The following is a 6,169-nucleotide window of genomic DNA, read 5'->3' on the forward strand; positions in this document are numbered from 1 at the left end:
AGAGAGAGAGAGAGAGAGAGAGAGAGGAGAGATAGGAGATCAGAGCTCGTAAGAGAGAGAGGGTTGGGGTTTGAGGGATTGAGGAGAGAGGATAAGTATATTTTAGAGATTTTTACTTAGTTGACATGTAATAAATATTAAAGAGTATTGCAGCACAAGATGTTATATTTTAAGGGGCTAAACCACGTTGGGGGAAAAGTGAAGGGGCTGGAGCACATGAAGTTAGTGTTTTTTGGGCATTCAGATTTTTCCCAGAAAATAATATTTTTCTTTTTAAATATTTATTAACAATTCTGTCGATCAATAATAAAGAAATACTCAAGTGACACGTCATGTCTTTATGCATGCCCATAACCACACCCGTTATCCCATCATAATCGTCGTGTCATGTCAAACAAAACCATCATAACCCATTAACCATCATCTGAGTTCAGGAGTGTGGGACCACCAACTTTTGGTGTCTATGTGGTGCCAAGTTTTAGACACGTGACAGATGGGTCCAGGCCAAAGTGAACGGGATAGAGATATGTATGAATCACTATGTGGGACCCACTTTCGACGCCCATTAGGGATTAGGATCCTCTACTAATGAAGAGCTTCCTAATATCTCATAATGGAATCTTGGCCTTTGATTTATCAATCAAAGGTCAAGATCTCCTCATGAGCAAAAGTAGGGGGACCCCTTATTTTTGCTCATGAGGAGATCTTGACCTTTGATTGATAAATCAAAGGCCAAGATCTCTTTATTAGGAGATATTAGTAGAGGATCCGTTAGTAGAGGATCCCAATCTGCCCACTAGATACTTAGATTGATGACGTTTCAATCTAGATTTAGGCTTCTGGGGAAAGGTCTTCAGTGAAAATTGAAAAATAGAAATAACATTTCTTTTGAGTGGCTTGTGTATATAGCGTATTCTGTCCAGATATGACTTGAATATGATAGTAAATATATTCATATCGTTTAATCATCACGAATACCGTTATTAAATATGGATATTTCTGACAAGAAAAATTTATGTTCATATCCGCTAAAATTGTATACGAATATGGATATATAAAGGCGGATATGCTTACGCATACAAAACGGATATGAGAAAACTAGACAATATTAAAAAAATAGATCATGTGATACAAAAGAATTCATTAATATGTTCATTATATCTGAAAATCTAAGATTAGATATCTTAATCATCAAAATTATTCTCAAATCCATAATCTAATGATTTAAACTATTGTAACAGTATTCAGATATTTCGTATACAAATCCAGATATTTCACTTAAAAGCATATACGTAACCATATATTATCAGATATAAATTTGAGTAACCATGTTATTTTCCTAACGAATATGGTTATAGATATTTCCTCATATACGGATATGGTTTAGCACCCTTACTTGTATATGAACAAATTACTTAAATACAAAACATTTAAAACAAAATCAACAAACACACTTCATGCATTGTAAATATCATATCATATACTCCCTTAAAAGTGGGAGTTCTTGAAAAACTTTCATTGGTTTGTTTTACCCCTAATCCTTTTCAATATTAGCATCCTTATCCTAATTCTAATTGGCTATCAACTAAAGCTATTATATTAAAAACAAACTCCTGAATTAAATATTTCTCCATTCAAAACTAATTAATAAAAAATTGATCTAAATAGAATTGGTTGACAACTAAAGTGTAGAAAGAAGCTTAGAGATTTGCATTGTAAACATAAACTGCATTGCATGTGTAAATATTAACCAATTGATCGATACCAAATTATGAAATAAATTATTTATTAACAACAATTGATTGATTAAAATATTTTTGTAGTAGTCCCTTCAATCTTTCATATTTTGAAATTAGTCTGTTAATGCATTGAAATTATTATTAGGTAATTCAATTCTTATGTTATTTGAAATTAGTCATTCAAATCAATGATAATAATTAGCCATTTGAGGGACTAGCTAATTTCTCTCTAATTTTTTTTACTATTGATTGGAGGAGTTGTTATCATAATAACTTAAGAACTACGGATGTAATAGCTATTTTTTAACGATTTGATGATTTAATTTTAAAATAATAAAAATTGAGCAACTTAATAGTTGAATGTGGTTATCTTTGCAAACTTATGGAGAGATATTTCTTAAATGTTGATAAGTTTTCTTATTCTATACTCATTAGGGATTAACATAGAAGATTTTTTTCTCTTTCCTTTACTTCATAAGAATTTTGTGTCATCTATTATTATTAGATTCGAGGCACTGAAGAAAGTAGTTGCTACATGAGTGAATAATCTTTTCAAATACTTTGTTGCTTACACTGCTTATGGTCTCAACGACACATAAAATAAAAGCTAAAGGTACATAAGTATAAGTATTAAGAAAGTTCACAGATAATATTACATCATCAAGTAGGGATTGAAAGGAAAGACTTTCACGGCCAAATTATACTAAAGAAATAAAGTAAAGCAATTATGCTATATAACCACGTACAATGCACATGTATCTCACGTAATTACTTAAATGCAAACCATTTAAAACAAAATCAGCACGTTTAAATCATTGTAAATAATAAATAAAGTATTGAATCAACACACAATAGAAAATCAGTACAAGCACTAACATTGATATTGAGACGACCCTTGGAGGTTTTTCTCATTTTACATCCTTGAATTACGAGTTTCTGTTTTGTTTTTGTTTTTGTATGATTTATAATTGTGAGCATCATTTCAGAAGTAGAGGATTTTATATTTGATCCTACATCAATTTTAAATTTCAGGATTATACCGATTTCTATACTATAATTAGGCATGTCCATCCGGGCCGGGCAAAACCGGAGCCCGGACCCGGGTACGCCAAGCCGGGTCCTGGACCGGGCCCGGGCTCGACCGGGCCGGTTTCTGGCTGGCCCGGATTTTTTTTAATTTTTTTATCAAAATTTTTAAATTTTATTTAAATTTTAAATTATACAAAAAAAGACAAGTGGTACGGCTTGCGTCAAAGGGTCAATCAAACCGTTCAAGAATACACCACGAAGTTCCAACAACAGGCGATGGTCCTCAACATTGAGACAGAGGAATATTCCGTGTTTATGAAGTATATGGCGGGATTGAGCGATCACATCCGAAAGGAGATGAAGTTATTCACGGTCGGGACTATTACAGAGGCGAGCGTGAAGGCCATTGCCATTGAGGGCAGGCAAAAGAAGGGCAACGAGACTAAGGAAGACTCCAAACAGACGGGAGGCGAGTCTAGTGGTTCTTAATCTAAAGAGGAGAAGAAGAAGGGTGATCCAGGAAAAGCAGGGCTGGTTTGTAGTCACTGCGAGAAGATAGGGCATACAGCTGATAGGTGCTGGGAGAAGTATCCTCATCAAAAGCTAAGAGGGTTGAAGAAGAAGGAGAAGAAAAAGGCATACATGATAGCTCAAGGTCCGAAAGAAGTCCCGAGGATGACATAGCCCAACAGCAGTCTCAACCTTATGACGGGGAAACAGGCCACAAAAGAGGACGACAACCCGAGAGAGCAACTTTTTGTTCTTAAGTTGCAAGTGAAGACCAGTTTAGTTGATGTCATTGTTGATTCGGGCAGCGAGAAGAATTTAATATCCGAGGCATTGGTGCAGAAGCTGGGTCTGAAGACAGTCAAGCATCTGAAGCCCTATTCATTGGGGTGGATTCAGAATGAGGAGAAATTGAGTGTAGTTAATCAGTGCACTGTCAGATTTGCGCTCCACGAGTCGTATATTGACAAGGTCACGTGCGACGTCATTCCATTGGATGTTTGTCAGATTATACTGGGCAATCCGTACTTATAGGATAGATATGCGATCTATGAGATGCGGGCTCAGAAGTAAACCTTCACTAAGGATGGTGTAAAGTTCATATTTCGTTTGGCATCTCTTCCGAAGGAGATAAGCTTGGGAACGGTGACACGAGCGAAGAGACTAGTGAATGCAAGCAAGAAGTTTGTTTCGTTGTGCATTAGACTTCCAGAAAAGCCATCGACAAAGGATTACAACTTAGAGCGAACGGTGACTATGACGAGACGCAGGACGAATGACTTATTTCCGATCGGACGTCGAGATTGGATTCCTAGCAAGGCCAAGTGGTGTAGAAAAGATGGAGGAGCTCGAGAGTTTCCTTAGCAAAGGTTCTAACTTGAATGAGACTTCAAGTTCTTAAAGAGGGGACCCATGATACAGGTGTATCTTCTCTTCAGAACTTAGCGATCCTCATGGGAGCTTGAGGATAGATGATTCTCATGATAGCATGAGAATAGAGGTGTCAAACAGTACAAGGGAATGCAGGAGGAAGCGTGGAACGAGACGACGAGCAGAAGAATCAAAGTATCCAATTTTCAGCCTGTGAGTCGACTTATAACAGTCATGAGTCGACTCATCGTTGGTTTTTGAGTTTTGTCCAGTTTCTGACGAGTCGACTCATCTCAGTCATGAGTCGACTCATCGATGGTTTTCCGGTTCGTTTGGGATTCTGTTCACACGAATTCCTGTTGGATTTGGGTCTGGTTATTTACCAAATTGCCTTCCACATTTGCACACCTATATAAGGGATTGTTTTAGGGTTTCTAAACATCTTCTAGATCAGTGAGTTTAATCAAGAGAGATTAGATTCTAGATTGAGATTTGGAGAGCTTGTTCTTCAATTCTAGAGTGAGATTGTGAGAGAGAGATTGTAATCTTTTGTTCTTCATAATCTAGAGAAGGTATTTTCCTTCGCCAAACTGAATTGTTCTTGTGTTTTGGTCGTCCTCTTCTCAACCCACTTTTTGGTAATTCCGCGACCAAAGGGTGCTCGCACGGCAACTCATATCATTGCATAGGTGGAATTCCACCTATGGTCAACATCTTTTGGAATTAGTCTGGGCATTATATTTTTTTCTTTTACAAAATTGTTTCCATCTTTTAAGTCTTTGTTCAGAAGCATTATTAATATAAGCAACTATTCTAACCTTTTCTATCATGGGTTTAATTTCAGTAAATTCACTTTGAACAATTAAATTTAAAATATGACAAATACACCTAATATGAAAAAGATCACCATGACATGGTAATGATAAAGTTGATCTGATAAAATCAATAGCTACATTGTTATTATTTGCATTATCTAGTGAAAGAGAAAATATTCTTTCTGAAATTTCTAATTTCATAAGTTTTTCAATTATTAAATTTGCAACATTAATATGAGTATGTGACTCTTCTATTGTAATAAAAGAAACAACTCTATTAAACATTTGCCAATTTTCATCAATCTAGTGTGCTGTGATACATAAATATCCAGTTTGTGCTTTAGATGTCCAAATATCAGAAGTTAAAGAAAATTTACAGTTTAAATTTTTAAAATAAGAAATTATTTTTCCTTTTTCCTCCTGATAATATTTTAAAATATCACGTTGACAGGTTTGACGAGAAATTTTTTTAAATACAGGATAAAAATCATCACTAAACATATCTTCAAATTCATCATCTTCTACTAATTTAAAAGGAAGGTTTTTAAGAATGATAAACCTGATTACGTATTTCTTGGCTCTGGCAGCGTCATAGTTCCAACTACCGAGACTACCAGAAGAGGAGGATTGAGAAATCATAAATTGTCGGATATCACCTTGAGGAGTCTGGCCTTTGTCGTGTTTATCTAAATGACGTTTGAGGTGGTTGGTGCCGCTCTTATGATGAGCTTGAAAAATCTTTCCACACAACGTACACTTAGCCTTCTGCGTGAGAATCCTACTGTGTTCATCCTTGGTGACGTCGATCTTCTTATAAAAATTCCACACATCGGATCTTGGCCTTTTAGGAGCTCTTGGTGTAGATTCGTCGCCACCGGTTTCGGGATTAACTTCGGTAGGAGTAGACCTAGTAGGAGGACTCATTTTAAGATCGGGAGATAGGTTTTTCTTTTCATAATCAGATCCGAAAGCCATTTGATGAAAGGATTAGAAAGTATAAGAGTATAAGAGAGTATAAGAGAGAAGTAGATGAGTTTTGGTGTGAAGAAAACAAATAAAAACCCCCCTCTATTTATAGAACCAGCCCCCTAAACAAATGACCAAAATAACCTCACAAAATAGCCATTTTTGACCGTTTTTTAGGACAAAACGGTTAAAAAACCGTTTATGGCCGTTATGGCTGGGCCGGGCCGACCTGGCCCGGCCCGA

Source organism: Asparagus officinalis, chromosome 7, assembly GCF_001876935.1.
Source record: "Asparagus officinalis chromosome 7, Aspof.V1, whole genome shotgun sequence".
NCBI lineage: Eukaryota > Viridiplantae > Streptophyta > Magnoliopsida > Asparagales > Asparagaceae > Asparagus > Asparagus officinalis.